This window comes from Chenopodium album, chromosome 2 (assembly GCF_948465745.1).
Source record: "Chenopodium album chromosome 2, dcCheAlbu1.1, whole genome shotgun sequence".
Taxonomy (NCBI): domain Eukaryota; kingdom Viridiplantae; phylum Streptophyta; class Magnoliopsida; order Caryophyllales; family Amaranthaceae; genus Chenopodium; species Chenopodium album.
The window spans coordinates 58445154-58469214 of NC_137835.1; the positions used below are offsets into that span (position 1 = coordinate 58445154).

General features: G+C 40.1%; 2 non-coding genes across 2 annotated transcripts; one reads left to right on the plus strand and one right to left on the minus strand.

Annotated features, from left to right (window-relative positions):
- Positions 1–1819: 1819 nt before the first annotated feature.
- On the minus strand, positions 1820–1926 carry LOC145607773 (small nucleolar RNA R71). Its single transcript, XR_014105627.1, has one exon. It is a non-coding gene; the product is annotated as a small nucleolar RNA R71 (small nucleolar RNA).
- A 21499-nt stretch (positions 1927–23425) lies between these two features.
- Positions 23426–23533, plus strand: LOC145607123 (small nucleolar RNA R71). Its single transcript, XR_014105506.1, has one exon. It is a non-coding gene; the product is annotated as a small nucleolar RNA R71 (small nucleolar RNA).
- The last annotated feature ends 528 nt before the right edge of the window (positions 23534–24061 follow it).

The following is a 24061-nucleotide window of genomic DNA, read 5'->3' on the forward strand; positions in this document are numbered from 1 at the left end:
TTGGGCGCGTGTTTTTATAGGACCTGATTAATTAGTTTTAATTTTTGTTTTTAAGAAACGTTTATGTACGATTTTTTACGGATTTTTGTAGATCTTCTTCCTTAGACTTTCTCTCTCTACTTAGGATCTTTTCTCTCTCTTAACTCTTCTCTCAACTCTTGTTCTTGATTATTTCCATTAATACAGATTAGTTTGGTAACGATTTCTCTTCTCTTAATCTTATTTCCTTTCATCATGACTTATTTTATTGCTTTGATTTGTTTAGTTTTTAATATGTGTGAGTAGTTCTATTTCTAGGGTTTATGGGGATCCATAAATAATATGAAGTGGTAATTTATTGTTGTAGATTATCAATGCTAGATTAATTTCCTATTGATTGATTTAATGCTCTTTGGCTAGATTTGTGCAGATCTTTTATGCATGAGTTTGACAACATTGATTTGAGATTCGACAAATGAGAATTAATGTTTAGGTCTTGTTTCAATAGGCAGATTAATTAATAAATGGTTAAGTCGAGATTCGAGAGATGAGATTTAATACCGGTAAAATAATTGTGTGATTGTAATACGTAGCGAAAGCCCTTTACAATCTGGTTAATTGATGCATTGATGATTGACTATTATTGATTATTGGTATTGCATGATAATTTCTTGTTGAATTGTTTTAACGTTTTACAATTGCGGCTTGTAAAAGTATAGCAATATTGAATTGATGAATCGAGCAGATTTTAATTTGATATTAAAGGCTATTTTCAATAAGAACTTAGATCTAGTAAATTGCGAGAGCCTGTTAGATCTATGTTGATTAATAAATTGCGAGAGCCTGTTAATCGTGTTATTTATAACAATGTCAACGATTGATTACTACGTTTTACCCTGGAGTATTATTTATTGGTGAACCTATGCCCTAGATCCTTTTATTCATTGTTTTCTCCCTACTCTTAATCTTCGTAGTTTAGTTTCCTTTGATTACAATATATTGGTTACTTTATAATGTGGATTATATTAATTAATTAGGAATAGAAAGACTCTTTTCTCTGTGGATTCGACCCTACTTCCCTATCTACGTTAGTTAAAGGATTTAGGAATTACTTTTGATTAAGGGATATGACTTTTCCCTTTCAAAATTTGGCGCCGTTGCCGGGGAAATGGTTTTATTTTTATTTCTGATTGTTTTTGTAGTCTAGATTATTTCCCTTTTGTCTCAGAGAGAGTTAGTTCTATGAGACAAATCTCATATTTGCTTCTAGTTTTTATTTATGCCCAGATGTTCCAGATCAGGTTTCATCCCATTCGATCCTGAGATCGAACGTTCCTTCCATAGACAGAAAAATTTCTACAAGCAAATCCTGGCGGATTCTGGTGATAAAAACAATAATCACCGCGATCCTCCAACTGGTTCTAGCGATTCAGAGACATCATCAGACGTAGAATCAGAGATGACGGCTCCAAAGAAGCTTAGTGATTATTCACAACCAAAGCTTACGGATTTTCCACATCTCACCCCTACTCCGGCTCTTGATGGGGTTGAATTTGAAATTAAACCTCAATTTATAACGATGATAGAGAGGAAGAAATTTAGTGGAGCCAAGGGTGAAGACCCGAATCTTCACATTGCCGACTATTGTCAATATTGTAACACCATCAGGCAAGCCGGGGTCACTCAAGACCAAATCAGGGAGATTCTCTTTCCTTTCTCTTTAACTGGAAAAGCTAAATTGTGGTTTAATGGCTTAAATAGAACTACACTTGGTATAACTGACTAGGAAACTCTTGTTTTGAATTTTTATAACAAGTATTATCCTGCAGAAAGAACAACCGTACTACGGAGTGCGATTCAGAACTTTGCCTAAGAAGCCGATGAGTCTTTATATGAGGCTTGGGAGAGGTTCAAGGACTTACAAAGAGAATGCCCTCACCATAATTTAGCGCAATGGTAGTTAATCCAAGCCTTTTATAACGGCATTGGAAATTCCTCTAGAATAATTTTAGACTCTGCAGCTAGTGGGAGATTTATGAATCTTAATGTTGATGATGCAGGTCAGGTTATTGAAGATATGGCAATACACAATTCCCAATATGGGAATCCCAGAGGATTTTCTAACAAGGGGAAGCATAGTGTCGAATATGTATCCTTTTTGCAAGCTCAACTAACCTCTATTTGCCAAAAATTAGATAATCTGAGCACTGCTAATGTAGCTAATGTTTCTGCGATTTATAATAATTCTAATGAGGCATTTTGTGTAAATTGTGGTATTGTAGGTCATTGGGAGCAAGATTGCAGGAGCTTCGTGGAGCAAGTTAATGCCTTTCAAGCCTATAGGCAGAACAACCCATACTCCAACACCTACAATCCTGGGTATCGGAACCATCCGTACCTTTCCTACCGGAGCACTAATGTTCAAAGTCCACCACCACAAGAACCACAGGCGCCACAGCAACAACAGCAGATAAATTATCATCCCAATGCTGGCAAAAAGAACCAACCACAACAACCCTCCTCATCTTCTGACTCTTCTCTGGTGGAAATTAGAGCAATGTTGGTAAATATGCAAAAGCACATAAGCAGAGATGCGACAATTGATCAAATTCTAGCGCATAATAAAATTGTAGATAATCAAATTGCGCAATTCTCCGCTACCCTACAAGCCCGCCAACAGGGAGCTCTGCCGGCACAGCCGACTAGGCCTACGGATCAAGCATTTGCAATTACTCTAAGGAGTGGTTAAAACTATGAAGGGCCCTCTATGCCCGGAGTCGATGAACCTGTTTTTTTAAATAATGCTAATCTTAATTCCGTTAAACCAAACAATGTAGTTAATAGCCCTGCAGGGCTAAAGGATAGTACTAACATATCCAATTCTACATTGTAGGGTACAACTCCAGAGAAGGTGGCTACTCAAGACAAGAGTAATAATGCTCTAAAGCCAATTATCAAACTTCCATTCCCCAATCGTCAATTGAAGACAAACTTGGATAAGCAGTTTGGTAAGTTCCTGGAGGTGGTAAAAGATTTGAAGGTAACAGTTCCCTTTACTGAATTGATCACACAAATCCCCTCGTATGCAAAATTTATGAAAGAAATATTGACGAGAAAAAGGTCTATTAGTGAGGTAGAGACGGTAGCTTTCACTGCAGAATGTAGTGTCGTACTTCAAAATAAGTCTCCACCTAAATTAAAAGATCCGGGTAGTTTTTCTATCCCTTGTCATATTGGCAATCTCTTGATTGATAATGCATTATGTGATTTGGGTGCTAGTGTTAGCGTCATGCCATTATCTGTGTGTTCTAAGTTGAATATGGGTAAATTAAAAGCTACCAATATAACTCTACAAATGGCCGACCGTTCTTTCAAATACCCCTTAGGTGTTTTAGAGGATGTCCCCGTTAGAGTAGGTAAATTTTATATACCTGTAGATTTTGTTGTTCTTGATATGGCTGAGGATATGCAAACCCCAATTATTTTGGGTAGACAATTCCTTAACACTGCAGGAGCAGTCATGGATGTAAGAAGTGGTAAGTATACACTATCAGTAGGGGATGATAAAGTTGTTTTTAATCTGAATAATGCCCCTAAAAGCTCCATGACTGAGGAGAAATGTTTCAGTGTTAATGTGGTTGAAGATTATTCTAACATGCCCCAAGCTCTTGAAAAAGATCCCTTGGAGGCGGTATCTTGTGTTGCATCCTTTTCAGATGAGATAGACAAATGGCAGAAAGAAGTCGATGCAATAGAAAGAGCACTCTACAATGTTGGTCTTGGTTTCGAGGATGAACAGGTGGAACCGATCGAGCAAGTTGTGCGAATCGAGCCTACGGTAAGTGTTCCGCCAGATCGAGTTGCAAGTGTTGAACGCAATGACAATTTGAAGCAACCTTCGATCGAAGAAGGATTTTTAGTGCGTAGCATTGAAGATCCCCCAGTCCAAGTCAAGGAGGATCCACCGGATAAGGTGATTTGGCATCCTACAGGGTATGTCAGGAAGCCGCATCGCAACCTGAACTCCGCTAGACCGGGTGAGAAACCACCCGATCAAGCGTTAGGCCGAGGGTCCTAGACATTGTACTTGGTAAGAGGGTAGTGCGGGACCTAGATAAACCAGCGCTTTGCGGGAGGCAACCCGTATTTCTTGCTTTCTAGAATAGTTTTCCTTTTTATTTATCTTTATTTTTATTTTTTTTTTGAGAGGCGAGGAGAGTGAAATTTTACCGTTTATAAGTGTTTTTGTACAGGTATAGGTTTAAGAGGTCGAAAGACTTAGATGAAATTTGAAGACGAAGAAAAAGCTGAGGAATACTTACCGGGCACGGGCCCGATCGGGCGGAGCTCGCCCGATCGGGCTCGCAAGCATGGCAAATTCCAGTCTTAAATTCGCCCGATCAGGCGTGGCTGCCCGATCGGACGCACAAGGAGGGCTGGAAAGTCGAGCAACTTTCGCCCGATCGGGCAACCCGCAAAGAGCGTCAGAAACTCGAGTGAAATTCGCCCGATCGGGCGAGGTTGCCCGATCGGGCGCAAATCGAGTGAAGGAAAAGATATGTCGGGCGAAGCTCGCCCGATCGGGCGAGTAAGAGGGCGAAAATTTTGTTCGTGTTCGCGCCCGATCGGGCGCGCAACTGGGTTTCTAGAAATCAAGTTTATCCGCCCGATCGGGTGCGCCTATTTTGGCCGTCCCTTTAAACTTTTCCTCCTCTTTCTTCCCTCACTTTCTTCTCATTTCATCTTCTTCTCCATTACTTTCTCTCTCTAAAACCTCTATTTTTACACCTTCAAACTCACTTCTTTTTCAAGATCTCCTCAAATTCATCCATCAAAACCTCATAATTCTTACATGTTATTAATCCTCACATCTTCCTCTACATTTCCCACCTATTTTCTCCCACTTTCTCTCATACTTCCTTTAAACCCCTAGAGAGAGAAAGCTCCAAGCATCAAATTTTTCCACATATAATGGCCTCAAAACGTTCAAGGACACAAAGGGGTGAAAGTTGGAGGGCACCACAACCAACGGTCAACCCGGATCTTCAAATTCCGGGATGGGAGGAGGTTGTCATTACCTCGGAGGAGCAACGGGCTAGGATGCTAAACCTTATCGATCGCCAGGTAATCTCTACCCATTTTATTCATCATTCCACACTAGTTAGGTTAGGCTTAGATAAATATTTGGAAAAATTGTTCAAAGGTATAGGCATGAGTGGTTTCTTTCAAATGTGCCATGATACGTATGACTACTTAACATTAGAATTTATTTCAAGTTTTAATGTTATTAAAATGAATGCGCTAATTACTCATGTACAATTCCGATTATTAAACAACAATGTGAAACTAACTCTTAAAGAATTCGGAAAGTTGTTTGATTTGAAATCGGATAAACCGATTGAACCCTCTCAAGACCACACCGCCGTGGTCTATAAGAGGCTAACTGGGGAGGATTTAGTTAACCTCCAACATGCCAAAGGGACGTGGATTAAACATCCCGTCCCAAAACTTTGGCAAAGATTTGCCGGCCTCACTATTTTTGGGAGGCATGAACCGGCAAATGTTAGGAGAGATGAATTGGAACTTTTGGCATCCTATATAATTCCTACCGCCGAAAAATTGAACATACCCCATAGGATAGCCAATCACTTCCAAAGGGCGGCCAATGCGGCCGAGGCTAGTAGGTCTAGGGCGCCTATTTATTTTGGGGGGTTAGTGACCCACATTGCTAGAAAACACCTAGGTTGGAACCCGGATGGGCATAGGAAAGTTGTAGGATCAAACCTCATGGACCTAGTCTATTTAGGGAGTTTGAACTGGGTGCAACCCGTGGGGAGTGATACTTGGTGGATAGTCCACCGACAATCGGGTAAGAGGGATCAAGCCTTTACCTTACCCAACCCCGCCTTGACCAAATTTGAGAAGGGGAAGCCTTCTTATACTTTCGAGATTAATGCTCAAGGTGAGGTTCAACCACCTCACCCTTCACCACAACCCCACCAATCCCCCCTAGACCATTCCCCCACTCATCATTCACCACACTACCCAACACCTCCACCCTTCACCTATGGCATACCCACTTCCTCGGTCGACTATAACGTCGACCCCAATGCCCCTTATGACTTTTCGGCTTTTAGGAGCCAATTAGACCGTATCGAGACGGGGCAAGGGAGAGTTGAGGGTATGATGCAAACCCTAGATTCTAGGTTAAGCACCTTAGATGGGCGGGTTGGTTACATAGAGAGGAACCTCGGGAGGGGTCTATACCCCATGTATGACGATTATGCCCGTCGGGGGGCTATTCCTCCCGATTCACTTACACCCGATTGGTTCCAATACCCCCAAGGAGGGTATTCTCACCCCGGTGCGTATGGTACTTATGTGGACTACTCTTCAGTCCACGGATATGGGGGTGATGCTCCTTTTGGGGGTATGGGGGGGGGAATGTGGACCCTAACTACTTTGCAGGTGGTTCGGGTTACGGTGGTGCTGGACCGAGCCAGGGTGGTGCCGACTCGAGTCATGGAGGAGGATATGAGAGGATGGATGACGATGAAGAGTAGCTCTTCCTAGCTACCCTCCCAAGTCAATGAGGGCATTGCTTGATTTGGCTTGGGGGGAGATTTCTTGTATATATGGTAATCCTCTTTCTCTTTTCTCTATTTATTGCTTTCCTAGTGTAGTATTTATTGCTTTCTTATTTATAAAAATACAAAAAAAATTGAAAAATAAAAAATTTCAAAAATACGTTCCAATGAATTATAAATTATGCTTCCCTGTGCCCCTTACTTGAGAAAATTATTTTGATTCTTGGTATTTGACGATAGGCATTGTAGATTAGTTGATCATGATTTGATGTTTGATTGCCTTGAAACCTTTTACATGCGTCAATTTTGTCCAACTACTTGTGAATATAGTGCTTGACTAGTTGATTTGGTAAGGAATGTGTGATAGTTCCATAGTTCATGGTATGTCAATGAATTTGAGTATTGGTTTGCAACTATTAGTAATGTTTATATGATTCATTATTATGCACATTGAGGAGGACGAAGGCATTTGTTCTTTTAGGTAGCCTCCAGATATTGTAGATACATTTGTTCCCTTCTTGCTACCCATGTTGTTGTCTTGACTTTTTGTTGTTTATTAGCCGCATTAGAAGCCTATTTTTCCCCATTGGTTACTAGTCCCAAGTTTGTCTTGGGGGAGCTATTAGTGAGTAAGGTGAGGGAGTTTGTAGTGTGCTTATTATTTTCACAATTTGGGTGGGATTTGATAAGTTGTTTTGTTGTTGATCATGTTTATTTTTGATGAGTTTGAGAGTTATATTTTCTTGAAAAAATAAAGCATGATATCATGAAAAAAAAAAGAGAAGTTCAAAGAAAAAAAATGAGAAAAAATAAGTGAACTTCGAAAGGAAAAAATGTTCAAATGTTCTAGTTGGAGGTTGATCAAAAGAAAAATAAAAGAGCTTCAATGAAAAAAATATTCAACTTTGAAAATAAAGTTTGTTTATTCACTCCACTTCTTTATCATTATATCTTATGAGTGAAACTGTAAGAGTAGGGTTTATTTATTATGATTGGAGTATATTTGGTTGATGTTGGAGTTGGTTATGTAGGAGATGTATGATCACTATTTATTTTGATCATGGGTTTTATTAGGATATGGCTCCTTTAAGCATAGCTTTTCTCTTACTTATTCCCAAATTTATCCTGCCCTTTACCCTAGCCTTACATTACAAGCTTTAAAGACCTTCCGACCTTTGTGCATAGAATTATATGAATGTGAAAGTGTTGTTTATCAATGCAAGTTATGATTTGGCATATTTCGAGTCGACTAGTATGATTGAGCGTTCATTGTTTTATACACACGAGAGTGTGAGTTGGGAGGGCAGTGTTCACATAAAGGGGGTTGGATGGAGAGCGATCGAGTACATCTTTTACTCGCCACATAAATGAGAGTTGAGTGTGTGAGCACTAGTCTTGAATTCCATATGCTCTTGTGGTTTGCTCTATTTGACAATTGTTAGGGAGATTGGTAATTAGATGGATTTGATTGGTTGACTTTGAAGCATGTTTATTTGATTTACCTTGAATCGTTTGTGCTTGATTTTTACTTTTTGGGGTGAAGCATATTTATTAATTCATTGATGAGATCTTTGCTTAGGGACAAGAAAAGGTTTGGCTTGGGGGAGTCTGATATGTCCATTTTATATAGTGTTTTACCCCCGTCCCTTGGTCGTTATTAGTAGTGTTTTTGGCTCTTTCGGGCCACTTTTATTACTAATTTGTGTTTTCTAGTGTTTTTGTAGTTTTAGTTGTATTTTACAGGAAATTGCACTCTTCGAGCATTTTCCCAGGCTTTATGGATCAATTACGGAAGCTAGAAAGACACGACCACTTTTGGAGCCCAGGATCGGTGAGAGCCGGTGATTAAGGGCTCGGTAATTGGGATCCCGAGGTATTCGGACCAAGTATTCAAGACCCGAGGAGGAAATCCGGATTGGGCCGAGAAATCAAGCCCAATCGAAGTTCGAGCCTCAAAGTGGAGCAAGGGCCCGATCGGGCAAGAGGTCGCCTGATCGAGCGCGGCAAGGCCAGGTGTTGTGCGTGCATAAGCGCGCCCGATCGTGCGAGCATCTAGCACGATCGGGCGATGTTGCTGGCAAGGAACGCGAAGAAAAAGGTGCGCCCGATCGGGCGCATGTTTTTATAGGACCTGATTAATTTTTTTGTTTTTAGGAACGTTTATATACGATTTTGTACGGATTTTTGTAGATCTTCTTCCTTAGACTTTCTCTCTCTACTTAGGATCTTTTCTCTCTCTTAACTCTTCTCTCGACTCTTGTTCTTGATTATTTCCATTAATACAGATTTGTTTGGTAACGATTTCTCTTCTCTTAATCTTATTTCCTTTCATCATGACCTATTTTATTGCTTTGATTTGTTTAGTTTTTAATATGTGTGAGTAGTTCTATTTCTAGGGTTTATGGGGATCCATAAATAATATGAAGTGGTAATTTATTGTTGTAGATTATCAATGCTAGATTAATTTCCTATTGATTGATTTAATGCTCTGTGACTAGATTTGTGCAGATCTTTTATGCATGAGTTTGACAACATTGATTCGAGATTCGACAGATGAGAATTAATGTTTAGGTCTTGTTTCAATAGGCAGATTAATTTATAAATGGTTAAGTCGAGATTCGAGAGATGAGATTTAATACCGGTAAATTAATTGTGTGATTGTAATACGTAGCGAAAGCCCTTTACAATCTGGTTAATTGATGCATTGATGATTGACTATTATTGATTATTGGTATTTCATGATAATTTCTTGTTGAATTGTTTTAACGTTTTACAATTGCGTCTTGTAAAAGTATAGCAATATTGAATTGATGAATCGAGCAGATGTTAATTTGATATTAAAGGCTATATTCAATAAGAACTTAGATCTAGTAAATTGCGAGAGCCTGTTAGATCTATGTTGATTAATAAATTGCGAGAGCCTGTTAATCGTGTTATTTATGCAATGTCAACGATAGATTACTATGTTTTACCCTGGAGTATTATTTATTGGTGAACCTATGCCCTAGATCCTTTTATTCATTGTTTTCTCCCTACTCTTAATCTTCTTAGTTTAGTTTCCTTTGATTACAATATATTGGTTACTTTATAATCTGGATTATATTAATTAATTAGGAATAGAAAGACTCGTTGCTCTGTGGATTCGACCCTACTTCCCTATCTACGTTAGTTAGAGGATTTAGGAATTACTTTTGATTAGGGGATACGACTTTACCCTGTCACTAATCGAAGTCATTTTCATCTAATTGTATGATGTTGTTGAATAAATTGATGTAATTAGATTCCACTTTCCCTAGTTTTAGTTATTTTCTCTTAGTAGTATTTGGTTTAACCTCTCTCTATCTCACAACCTTTCCTACTAGTCTAATTTTCACAAATTGATACACTTAGTCTTCATGGTTCGACCCTTTACTTGCCACTAACTTGTTTAGTGTAAGTTTAGGTATTATAAATTTCTAATTTGGTTAGGGTAAGTAGACCAACGACCTACTTTCACCTCTCGATCAAATTTTGGCGTCGTTGCCTGGGACTTAGGCGTTCATTAGTTTGTGTTGATTAGATTAGCTAGGTTCTTGTATATTATTTGATTTTTGTTTGATTTTCTTTGTTCTTTGTATAAAAATGGCATTCTTATCTTTTCCTCAATTTGATGGTGAACCCTTCTATGCTTACTTTGAAAGACTAGATGGTTTCCTTAGTTACCATGGGTGTTCTCTTAGTGATGATTGTGGTATAGCTTATTGGGGCATGAATGAGTATACTAGGGGTATGGTTGAGGACATGAATAATGGTAGATTTTGTCATTTGTCTATGCATGATGCTTGGAATTTCTTCACATGGCTTGCTAGTGGTTCTTATGATAGAGAATCTCATGTTTCTTGTTTTGATTCTCAATGTCAAGATTCTTTTAATTTTTGCATGAATTCTCTTGATACTTCTAATGTGCCTTGTGATGATCCAAATATGCAAGTGGACCCCTTTCCCTCTTATGCTCATTGTGATGAGGTTTGTTCTAATTGTGATGATATGCAATTTGATTTTGATCATGAACCTCAACCCAATAACATTGATGCCCAAATTATCTCTCAAATGCAATATCTCACTCAATAACTCCAAGAGCTTTAAGAGGAACAAAAATTGAGAGAAGTGAGGCTTGCCCAAGTGATGAGTGCTATGATTGATTTAGATGGACTTGAGGCACCTCACTTGGAGTGTGAGAGTATTGTTGAGGATGATGTGTGGCAAGGGTGTGAAGGTGAGGGGAGATTTTCTTGTGATGAGAGGATTTTAATCCTTTTCATTCCCCATATGAGCTTGAATGCCATCCTTCCCCTTATTCACCCCCTTTTGAGAGTTTCCCTTGGTGATGATGTGAGTGAGCCATCTTCATGTTTGAATGAGGGAGTTCATGAGGATGATGATAGTGATTTTGAGAAATCAAGAGAGATTGAGAGTCCCTTGAGTGATGGTGGAAGAGTTCTGAATGAAGAAAATGTCGATTTTGAGGATTCCAACCCCCTTCCCCATCTTGATGAGTCTACCTTGCATGTTTGTAACCCTTCTATCCATGAGTCTTTAGACTCATTTGAGGTTATGGCTAGTATGTTCATTGAAGGTTTGATCGGGATAGGATAGGTCGTTAAACTACTCCCCTAATCAAATTAACAATTTATAAAGCCTAAACCTACACTAAAATAGTTAGTGGCAAGTAAAGGGTCGATCCACTAGGGAAGCACGCTAATTCAACATCAAATATCACTAATGCAAGAGTGAAAAGGGGATTGTTTTGTTGGTTTTGTTGAGTAGAACACTAAAACTACAAGTAAGCAAGAAAATGATGATTAAAATCAATAGAAAATGACGCTAGGGGTTCGGGGGTTTCAAACATGCATTAGAAAGAGGGGAACAATGATAGTTATCATGATGAACATTTCAAAGAACACAAGATTCTACCTAAACAATTCATTCTCATGCAATAGTCTAGGCAAATCAATTGAAGAAGTCAATGCTAATTAGGATCATTTTCATGCATCCTATTAGACACAAGCAAATCAAGAGAATAAAGAAGCACAATACATGAAACTCCATTTTAACAACTCTTTCTCATGCAATCATTAAAATAGAGGTGATCTTAATCTAGTTCAAATCATTTTCATGCATTTAAACTAGGAGGCAATCAAATAAAGTGCAACAATAATCTCAAGCCATTAAAAATCATGTCTTTCATCAATTTAAGGCATGTAATCAATCCAACTATCATCATTCATCCATCATTCAATACATATCTTCCACCCCCTTCCCCTATCTAAGAGTTTAGCCTAGAGAAGGGAGATTAAACATAATATCAAAACTAGAAATAAACACAAGAAACTCAAAACAAAACATGATTGAAATATATGAAATCAACAATAACTAGATAAACTAATAAGATAGACAAAAATAAGTAACAATAAAACAAATAAATAATATTCAAGGAAAGGAGAAGAGATTACTAAAGAAAGGATTAAAGAAAGATGAAAACATGCAAAGTTGCTTGATTGATTGATTGAAGGGAAAGCTTAAACCAAAGTTGCATACAATTAGATAACTTCAGCAATACTACACTACCACTCTCTAAGATTAGGGTTAATTTCCTAGGATAATGAGATAATCCCCTACCATTACATAAAAACGTTCTAAATAACCGCCTAAAATAAACCGTACAAAGCACCTGGAATAAAAGAGATGGTCCGACCAAACAGTGGGAAGGTTCGGCCGGACCACAGGGTAGGTTCGGCCGAACCCTGGGTAGGTTCGGTCGAACCTCCCTGATCCTGGTCTGGTCGAACTTCTGTGGTTCGACCACTCATTCAAAATTGCCAAATTGCATCTTGTCCCTGCCTCGACGTTCGGCCGAACCACTGAGCAGGTTTGGCCACACCTTGGTTCGGCCACACCTTCAGGAGGTTTGACCGAACCTCTTCTGAATCATACTTCCTCCAGCTTCCCTTGAGCTTAACTTTCTCCTCTTGAAAATCCCGATGGTTCCTAAAAAGCGTACGGATGAAAATCACAATAAAATCAAAGCGAGAAGACTAAGAAAAGGGAAGATAAAGGAGAAAGAAAAGAGGAAGCAGTACTAAGTAAAAATGCTTAGAAAAAGGGCCAAACAAGTGCAAATGACGGGAGAATCCTTAGAGAAAATCAAAATCCGCCACACTTGCCTTTTTCTTGTCCTCAATCAAGGAATACTAAAACAAAAAGACAACACACACAACAAGCATAATATGACAAGGGTTAAGAAAATCAATCAAGCTTCACGATGGGAAATGCTCCAAATGGACTCCAACATAGGGACATGTAACAAAGAATGCTTACTTTTATCAACTCAAAGAGGGGGAACACGTTATAAGATGCTCATGGTTGAAGGAGACAAACCTAAGCTAAGAGTAGAGAACTAATGATTTCATCCTCCGCCCTAGCCCCAACCAAGACGGTCCGCGTTCCCTCCACTAGCTTCAAATCATCCCCCTCATGATTCCTCGAGGGAACCGAAAAAAGAAATTTTTATGTGGAATCATAAGGTTATCCCGACATCTCAACTATGCACACTTTCTCCATAGGGTTGAAATCTATCTCCCTCCACCGTTCTTTGACCACGCCCCCCCTAAAGTCCAAGGGTCTTAACTAGGGTTGTAATGTTATGGCTAGGGATCAAGGTTGGGAATAAATTTGAAAATTTTGGTGGCAAATCCTAAGTGAAGCATAAGAGTGGCCATCTCTCAAGAACATCCTAAGAATTGAACTAAGTCTTAAACTTACAACCTTTCAAACAAATCACAAAACATTACTTCATCCCTTTTTAATTAGTTCACTTATTATATATATATATATATATATATATATATATATATATATATATATATATATATATATATATATATATATATATATATATATATATATATATATATATATATATACATATATATATAATTTTAATTAGTTCACTTATTATATATATATATATATATATATATATATATATATATATATATATATATATATATATATATATATATATATATATATATATAAAATTTTTTTTTTTCTTGGTTTTCATGAGTTTCAACCTCCTTGCCAAACCTTTTGCATACTCTTTTCACGAATACCCCTTCAAGACCATATTTGAACCAAATTACACAAAATCAACATTATCAAACTCGAACCTCACAAGCCGATGCTTCACTAACTACAAGGGTTGGTAGAACATAGGCCGCTAGGTTTGTAATATGGTTAAATCAAGAAAGGGGAAAAAAGGCTCAACATGGTAAGCAAGTGGGTGAATGTAAAATGAAAAACCAAATTTGTAACAAATCATAAAGAAAACAAAGAAAATTGAGAAGAAATGCCCTCTTCCTCCTCTAGGGTTATATGGTCACGATTTTGGGAGCTAGATACCGACGCAAAGATTAAGATATGCATAGTCAAGGATCCTAAATGCCGCTCACAAGAGTGATGAAGGCTTGAACAAATGACGCTCACATGGGATAAGAAATAAGCAAATACCAACCTAGGGAATCCTATTTACTACGGAGAGCAACACCATCTTACCACTTTCCCGTGAACTAGGGGTTCAAACGTCCTCAAGAGTTCTAAATTGGGCTACCTTAGCTTACAATGTGTCTAATTCAACCCTAAGCACTCTCAAACCGTGTAATCCCTCATCAACTAGGAAGGTAAGCATTCAAAGTCATGTCATCAAGAAGGTACACAAGGCCACAAATCCAAATGAATGAGCAAATCCACATCAGAAATATTTCAACTTGTCATGATCATGCTTGTCATACAAAAATAAAATAGATAAAAAAAAAAAAAAAAAAAAAAAACAAGAGAAAAGCACACAAAAAAGGTAGGAAGAATTTAAGAAGGTTCATACTCGAGGCATGTAATCCAAATAAATCCCAATCGACATACAAGTGATCGTTGATATCAACATCAACGATCCCAGGTTCCTTAGAACCAAAATAAATCAACCTCGAACCATTCAACTCTTCCTAAACTAAACCTAAACTAAGCACTCAAAGAAAAAGAAAAAGAAAAAGAGGAAAGGTCTCGCCAAATGCCGCTTGAAATAGGAGACAAGGTAATATATCCAATCTCACCAAGGGAGCTCGGGATGCTCCTTAACTTCCTTCATCTCCGCTTTCAAGCTTCAAGAAAGGTGAGATAAACAAAAGAAACTAGCTACAACAAAACAAGAAAAAGTTAGAAAACAAAGAAAAAGACTAAAGAAATAAACAAAAAGAAGAAAAATAAATAAAAAAAAGGCTATCTACAAAGTTTAGATTAAGGGGATTTGGATTTTTTTTTTTCTTGGGAGCATCTCCACCTACAAAAACTCAAGAATCATCAAAGAAAATCATCAGAAATCAGCAAAAATAATCATATAACATCATCATCATCACCATCACATCACCACATCACCACATCATCATCATCACAACAACACCATCTCATCACATCACCGTCACATCATCATCACAACATCACCATCACAACGCCATCAACAATAACAAGGTCACTATCCTCACTATCCTCCTTATGTGCAAGCTACTACCCTACCATTCAACCCTCCTATGTACACTTCAACCAACAAAAAGGACATCCTCCCCCACACTATTCTTTTGCTTGTCCCGAGCAAAATTTATAAGTTAGAAGACCGGGGGGGGAAAGGAACCCTCATCACGGGTTATCATCTCCGCGCCCCCTAGGTTGAGGGGGGTTAGCAGGATCAAACCCGTGAGTGTCCATGAAAGGGTGGAAGGGTTGGTTGAAGTGCTCATAGGGCCACCCCTGGTCACCCCAACCTCCATCAAAGGGAGTAGGGGTAGATGTGGATGCCGGGTCATAAGCCGGATTACACCCACCCGGACGATAGGGGTCGTATGGAGGGGTGCCAACGCGTTGGGTAGGGTCGATGGGAACTTCCCAATAGGCGTAGCAAGGGGGGTGGGGTTTTGAGGGTCATAGGGCCCCCAATGATTGACCGGACCCTCGTAAGGAGGGTGGTAAGGGTAGTTAACATAGGGCGCTTGAATGCCTGTTTGCACAAGATTGTCATAATTTGCCCTCGCATAGTACCCCCATTGTTCAATGGAAGCTTGATTGTCTCGACGGATATCATCGAGGGTACTACGAACGGCATTTAGATCAAAAGGAGGAATGGAAGAAGAGGAAGATGCCTCACCTCCCCCGCTAAGGGGGGAACGGTTTGCTCCTCACGGAGGACCGGCGGAGGTTGATGAACCCCACCCCGGGATCTAGTTCGTCTCAGCTCGTTGGGGATGTTTTGCTGAGGGATCTTCCATTTGAGAGGAGCGGAGTGGTCCACCGTAGTGAGGTCGGGGTCCGGGAGGACACACCATTCGATCTCCCTATCGACCAAGAGGATGAATTGGTGTTTGCTAGTGGTGTAGTTGAGGAAGCGGCTGTGACGGAGGGCGCTTATGGAAAGAGCATAGGGAGGGAACTCGTCGGTGAGTTCTTCTCGGGTTTGGTGCACGGGTGGGAGAAATTCAATTTGATCTTTGTATACTCCATTCTTCAAAGAAAGAGCAATGATAGTAATCATGCCACCGATAAAGATCTCATCACCGAGACGGTTATCCCTAGTATCCAAGAGACATTGGATGAAGGTGGAAGAGCATTAAAATTTGAGCCGCTGAGGGTTATCGGCAAAGAATAGGCAAGCAACCTCATCTTTTACCATGGAGCCGAGGTTTGCTTTGAAGAACACGGCATATTGGAGAAGCCGTACAAAATACCTCAAGGTTATGTGAATGATATTGTTGACCTTTGAGGCATTGGTTTGAAACCTATCCTTGTTGGTGATACTCCTCCACCACTCTTGCTCGTTGTAAGGTATGCGATGAGTGGAGGTCATTTCGGATGGGTGATCAAGTCCGGTGGCATGCCAAAAGAATATCTCATTTAGCTCACTTTCCGTTAAAGAGTGAACCTCGTTGAACATTCTAAAGTGAATCATAAGTTGAGGATCCTCATCAACATCCTCCGGCTCAATGACTTCCTTGCGAAGAGAGGCAAGGAATTCCAAGGTTACACGCTCGTAAGTGTAAGCGTGGAGGTGAATGAAGTCACCCCATCGAAATTTCTGAGCCAACCTGACCACCTCTTCCAAAATACCTAGCTTCCTCAAAGTTTGGGGGCAAAAGAATCTTGTAGAACGGATTGGATGCTTGATGAGTGACTCATAGATGGGCCAAAATTGCTCGTCCGAAGCAACAATGCCGTGATCATTAATGCCTGGAGGAGGTGGGAATTGTGGTCCTGAAGATTCTCCCACTCTCTTCCTCTTTGACTTTCCTTTGCCTTTGCCGAACATTTTGATTCTACAAATTCACCAAGAGCATATCATTAGAACAAATTGATAAGGAACGACATAAGAAGCCAAGTAGCTAACCAAGGTAAAAGTGTATGCATGAGAGTATACAATTCAAGGCATGCATGAATACATTTGAACCAAGGCTTGAATAAGAATTCCTATGTCATTCATATATGACTCCTAACAAAGTCTAGGTAAAATTTGGCATGATGTACCCTAATTTTCATGATAACCATTCATCAAACCATCAAAAACAAACAAAAACAATGAATAACAATCTCCAACAACATCTAACTCATGAATTTCTCAATAATAAAATGGTAACATGAACACCCTAGTATGAAATCAACATTCTTAAGCAAAGACATTGAGATCAAAATAAAACCAAGGCAAACATGCATAATCATCATAACAACATGTTCTACTATCAACAACCAATCATTTGCAACAAGTAAATCCAAAAAACCACATGAATCAATCAAGTTATTACTAACAATTTCAAGAATACCAAAATTCATACTTAAACATGTAAAACATGGTAAAACTATGAGAAATTGAAGAAATAAACTTGCAAAAGCTAGGAAAACCATACCACAATTGATTGGAAGCAAGTAGAAACCCAAAAACACCAAAGCACTCAAACCCTTGAAATTGGGGAAAATGAAAAAAATGGGGTTTTTGTGAGGAATTTTTGGTGGAGATTGTAGAAATTGAGTGGAGGATGGAAAATAAGTGAGAAAAAGTGAAGATTGGAGTGATTTTGATGGAGATTTGAGGTTGTAAGAGTGGTTGTAACGGAGGTTTAGAGTGAGAAGGAGGAGAATGGAGAAGTGGAGATGCGAAAATGGGAGTGATAAGCCACGAAATCAGCAACAATAATAAATGGCAGCATCTTTTTTTTTCAAAACTGAAGTACGGTTCGGCCGAACCAGGGGTATGTTCGGCCGAACTACAGTAAAAGTTCGGTCGAACATAACCCAGGTTCGGTCGAACCTAAGCTGCGGATCAAAATTCCAAATCCTGGCAGAATGTTACAGAAATTTTGCAAAAATGGAGGAGTGACCGAACCTAGGGGCAGTTCGGTCGAAATACAGCACATGTTCGGTCGAACCATCCCAGGGTTCGGTCGAACCTTAACTGGAACTTGATATTTGCAGATTTTGGCAGAATGTTACAAAAAATTTTCAAAAATTGAGGAGTGACCGAACCAAGGACAATTCGGCCAAACAACAGTATAAGTTCGGTCGAACCATTCCTAGGTTCGGTCGAACCTTCTGTCAAAATGCAACTTTGAACTTTTTGGCAGAATGCTGCCATAATTCCCTGAAAATGCTGCAATGGCCGAACATAAAGTGGTTCGGCCAAACTCCCTTAAAAAAATCGCACAAGTAAAATTGTCCTTAACACACATCTAAACACCATACCATCACGCTAGATGCAAAGCATATCAAAAATCCAAACACAATAAAAACTCATAAATCCCAAGAATCCAAAATTGTAGATAGAAAAATAAAAGCAACAAGAAAAGAAGAAAGTAGAAAAGGGTTAGAAAATCGGGTTGCCTCCGAGAAGCGCTTCTTTTTAAGGTCATTAGCTTCACCATGAGGAAAATTCATTCAAGAGGGTGGCTTAGGACCCAAAGGGTCAAGCCTTAGACACTCGATCACACCAACTTCTTCTTTGCAAAAGTAATGCTTTAAACGAGAACCATTGACCATGAACTTGTTCCCATCTGCATCTAACTCAAAAGAACCATAAGGAGTAGTCTTCGATACCACAAAAGGCCCCGACCACTTAGACTTGAGTTTACCCGGAAACAAGCGAAGCCTTGAGTTGAAGAGCAAGACCTTATCTCCAACCTTAAAGCTCTTGTTTTGAATATGTTGGTCATGCCATTTCTTAGTCTTCTCCTTATACATTCTTGAGCTCTCATAAGCATCATCCCTAAGCTCTTTAATTTCATTGAGCTTCAACAATCTCTTCTCACCGGCCAAAGACAAATCCATATTAAGCTCCTTGATAGCCCACCAAGCCTTGTATTCCAATTCAACCAGCAAGTGACAAACCTTTCCATAGACCAACCTATAAGGGGTTTTGCCGATTGGAGTCTTGTACGCCGTCCTAAGAGTCCATAGCGTGTCATCAAGTTTGAGAGACCAATCTTTCCTTTATTTGTTCACCATCCTTTCAAGAAGATTTTTGATTTCACGATTCGAGACCTCCACTTGTCCTTGAGTTTGAGGGTGGTAAGGTAATCCAACCTTGTGATGAACGCCATATATCTTGACAAGAGCTTCAAATTGCTTTTTGGCGAAATGGGAGCCTCCATCACTAATTAGCACCCTCGGAACTCCAAACCTAGGAAAGATGATCTTCTTTAGGAGCTTAAGCACAACCTTGTGATCATTGGTAGGTGAGGGTAGGGATTCAATCCATTTTGTCACATAATCGACCGCTACCAAGATATATAGATTCCCACAAGAAGAAACGAAAGGTCCCATGAAATCTACCCCCCCAAACATCAAAGGGTTCCACTTCTAGAATACTTTGTTGGGGCATTTCGTCCCTCTTGGTAATGCCTCCGCTCCTTTGACATCTATCACATTGTGCAACGAATTGGTGGGCGTCTTTATGCATTGTCGGCCACCACAATAAGGATTGAGAGATTTTTGCCATTGTTTTGTCAACACCACCATGTCCTCCACATGGTAGTGAGTGGCAATGCTCAAGAACACCTTGAATTTCATGATCTGGAACGCACTTCCGATAAAGGCCATCTCCGCATTGCTTGAATAGGTATGGATCATTCCAAAAGTATCTTCTCACCTCCTTGAAAAACTTTTTCTTTTGTTGAGAAGAGTACTCCGGGGGAACGACTCCACACGCAAGATAGTTGGCTATATCCGCGTACCAAGGGGTAGAAGTTGACACCTAAGCCATGAGAGCCTCGAATCCTATCTCATCATTAATCGGCACATCCTCCTTGTTCTCAAATGGTAGCCTAGACAAATGATCCGCTACATAGTTCTCCGCTCCCTTCTTGTCCCTCATTTCCATGTGAAAGTCTTGGAGAGAGAGAACCCAACGGATAAAGCGAGGCTTTGCTTCTTTCTTGGTCATGAGATACCGCACCGCGATGTGATCCGTGTACACGATAACTTTTGAGCATATGAGATAGGACCGAAACTTATCGAATGCAAACACTACCGCTAACATCTCTTTCTCCGTTGTTGTGTAATTCCTTTGAGTCTCATCTAGAGTACGACTTGCGCACTAGATGACACATGATTTTCCTTGTTTCTTTTGACTAAGAACGACACCTATTGCAAAGTCACTAGCATCGTACATTAGCTCAAAAGACAAGCTCCAATCCGGAGCTTGCACAACGGGAGAAGAAATGAGAGCTTCCTTGAGCTTACGAAACGCCTCAAGGCAAGCCTCATTAAAGTAAAAAACAACCTCTTTTTTGAGTAATTCGGTCAAGGGTTTGGCGATTGAAGAAAAATCTATGATAAACCTCCGGTAAAAACCGGCATGCCCAAGAAAAGCCCGTACCCCCGTGATGGAAGTATGAGGGGGCAACTTTTCAATCACAGAAACCTTGGTCGGATCTACTTCAATGCCATTTTTTGAAACCTTATGGCCGAGGACAATGCCCTCCTCAACCATAAAATGGCACTTTTCCCAATTTAAAACCAAACTCGTCTCTTGACACAATTTCAAAACTTTTTTAAGGTTAAAAAGACAAGTGTCAAAAGACGAGCCACCAACACTAAAATCATCCATGAAAACCTCAATTTCTTTTTCAAGCATCTCAGAGAAAATGGAAGTCATGCATCTTTGAAAAGTAGATGGAGCATTGCATAATACAAATGGCATTCTTTGGTATGCAAATGTCCCATATGGACATGTGAAAGTAGTTTTCTCTTGATCACTTGGATGGATAGGGATTTGGAAAAATACGGAATACCCATCCAAGAAACAAAAGAAAGCATGGGTAGAAAGACTTTTAAGCATTTGGTCCATGAAAGGGAGAGGAAAATGATCTTTCTTGGTGTTTTTGTTCAATCTCCTATAATCAATGCACATTCTCCACCCGGTCACCGTCCGGGTGGAGATTTCCTCTCCCTTTTCATCCTTGATTATGGTCATTCCACCCTTCTTTGGAACAACATGAACTGGGCTAACCCATTTGCTATCGGAGATAGCATAGATGATGCCCGCCTCACGTAGTTTCAAGATTTCTTTCTTCACAACCTCTTGAAGGTGGGGGTTCAACCTTCTTTGAGGTTCAATGGAGGTGGAATGATCATCTTCAATATGAATACGATGCATGCATAAAGAAGGGCTAATACCTTTAATATCATCAAAGCTATACCCTATCACATCCCTATATTTCCTTAAAACATCAAGAAGTTTTTCCAAATTAAGACCATCTAGGGTAGCATTGACAATAATAGGGTATTTTCCCTCCTTATCAAGAAAAGCATATTTCAAAGAAGGGGGAAGGGGTTTGAGTTCTACCTTGGGAGGAGGCTTAGAACTCTCCTCCAATTTCTCCTCCTTGGACTCAAGCTCGACCTCAACTTGTTATTCAACTTCCTCCTTTGAGGATTCCTCCATTGCCATGACAAATTCTTTAGCCTCTTGAGAGTGGAACTCTTCTTTGCATGTAAGGGCTTCAATCATTGGATCTTGAGGCCTCATCACGACCCTCCCCAAGCAATCTAGCTCCTCATTTACAACATCAACTCTATAGTATTTTTCAACCATGGGGGCCTTGAGCAACTTCGAAAATTCAAAGACAATTTTTACATCGGCCACTTCACAAGTGATGGTGTTGTTCTTGCAATTGATGACTGCCCCCAAAGTTTTAAGAGCTTCACGTCCCAAAATCAAGGGAGTGTTAACATCTTCCTCCATATCCATCACTACAAAGTCACAAGGCACGTAGATATGTCCCACTTGAATTGGAACATCCTCAAGCTCTCCACAAGGTAATTTCACCGATCGATCGGCCAATTGAATTGTCTTCCTTGTAGGGATCATCTCAATATTGAGTTTTTGAGCAATGGATAGAGGGATTAAACTAACACTTGATCCAAGATCGGCTAAGGCGCCCCTAGCTTCCATGTTCCCAATTTTCACCGGCAAAGTGAAACTTCCCGGGTCTTTTTCCTTCTTGGGCATCTTATGTTGGACAAGAGCACTCACTTGATGTGGAAGGGTGATAAGCTCATCATTGAGCTTCCTCTTGTTTGTGAGAATATCTTTGAGGAACTTGGAATAAGATGGCATTTGTGTCACAACTTCAAGAAAAGGGAGGTTGATACGCAAATTCTTCATGACACTAAAAAATTTTGTGAACTTGTCATTCAACTTCCTCTCCGCAAGCCGACCGGGAAAAGGAACCGGTCCATCAAGATTCCTAGCCTCACTAAAAATTGAAGTTGTCTTCTCATTGTCTATCTTCTTCTTCTCCGAACCTCCTTCTATCTCATCACCTTTTTCTTTCTCAACTCTCTTGTTTTCATTCACACTCTCCTCTCCTCCCTTCTTTTCCTCACTATCCCCTTCATTTGGTCCTTCATAGGAAGTTCCCGACCTCAATGTGATCGCCTTGCATGTATCGGGTTTTGGATTGTGAGATGGGTTAGGTTGTGGTTGTCCGGGTAGAGTTGATGGTGAATTGAAAGGAGATCTCTCGGCCAATTGAGCTAGTTGTGAATCAACCATCTTGTTGTGGGCTCTTATCTCTTGCACTTGTTGCCCAAAAGATTGCATTTGCGCATGCATGGCTTGGAGGAGTTGAGTTTGAGTTAGCTCCGCTTGAGGTGCTTGTTCTTGATGGTTTCTTTTAGGTGCTTGGGTTTGATTGTTGTATTGGTTATTCCTTGGATAGCTTCCTCTTGGGTTTTGGGGTTGAGATGGAGGTGGATTTTGATATTGAGGATTGAAGTTATAGGAAGGTTGAGCTTGTTGGTTCCATTATTGAGGTTGAGGTACAAACCCGGGTGGTGGTTGTCTCCAAGTTACTCCACCGCCGCTTCCTCCAAATCCCTCTTGCCTTGTGTTGTATGCCGCTACATGTTCGGGTCTTAAACCTCCACAATAGGATGTATCATGGTTTGTTCCTCCACAATTTTGACAAGAGAAAGAGTTAACTTGAGAAGAGCTTGCTCCACCACTTGAGCTTGCATTCACACTCGTGTTCAATTTGGAAAGCCCTTTTGTTAGTTGATCAATTTGATGTTGTAATTGATCAACTTTCTCCAATTCGTAAATACCACCTCTCTTTGGAGCATTTCTTCTTCGCCCCCCCCCCCCAAGAGTAATTCTTTGCTACCTCTTCTATTGTGGCTTCAACTTGATTTTGAGGGATTTTGATTAATTGGCCACCCGCCCCCGCATCCAAATTGGCTCTTGACATGGGCTCCAATCCGTCGTAGAAAAACCGCGTGAGCAACCCTTGATTGTACTCATGGTGGGGACATGCTTGCACCAACTCTTTGAATCTCTCACATGCTTCACCAAGACTTTCATCGGCCTCTTGCTCAAATGATGCAATTTTCCTTCTCATTTCGGCGGTCTTCTCTTCGGAGATAAAGCGCTTCAAGAACGCCTTTACAACCTCCCTCCATGTTGTGAGAGAGTTAGGCTTTACTTGCTTTAGCCATTTCTTTACTCGTCCGGTGAGAGACTGCCGGAAAAGGTGCATACGAATGTAGTCTTGACTCACTTCATTGGTTTGCATCATTGCGCACAATTCAAGGAATCGGTCCAAATGTTCAATAGGGTCCTCACTTGCACTTCCGGAAAATTGCTCCGATTGGACCATTCGAGTATATTGTGGATGGATTGAGAAGTTGGTTTCCGTGACGGGTAGCAAAATCCCTCCCATGAGCTCATAATCCTCCGGATTGCCGAATTCACGAAACAAGACATCATTCTCTTGTCCCGCCATTGATTCGCGTGGTGAACTTGAAGAGTAAATATCACTCTCACTATCAACTATATCACCAAAACCTCTTCCCTCGTCTTGATAAAGCCTACGGACTTGTCTCAAGGTTCGGTTGATTTCGTGGTCAATTTGATGTGAGGGTGCTCCTTG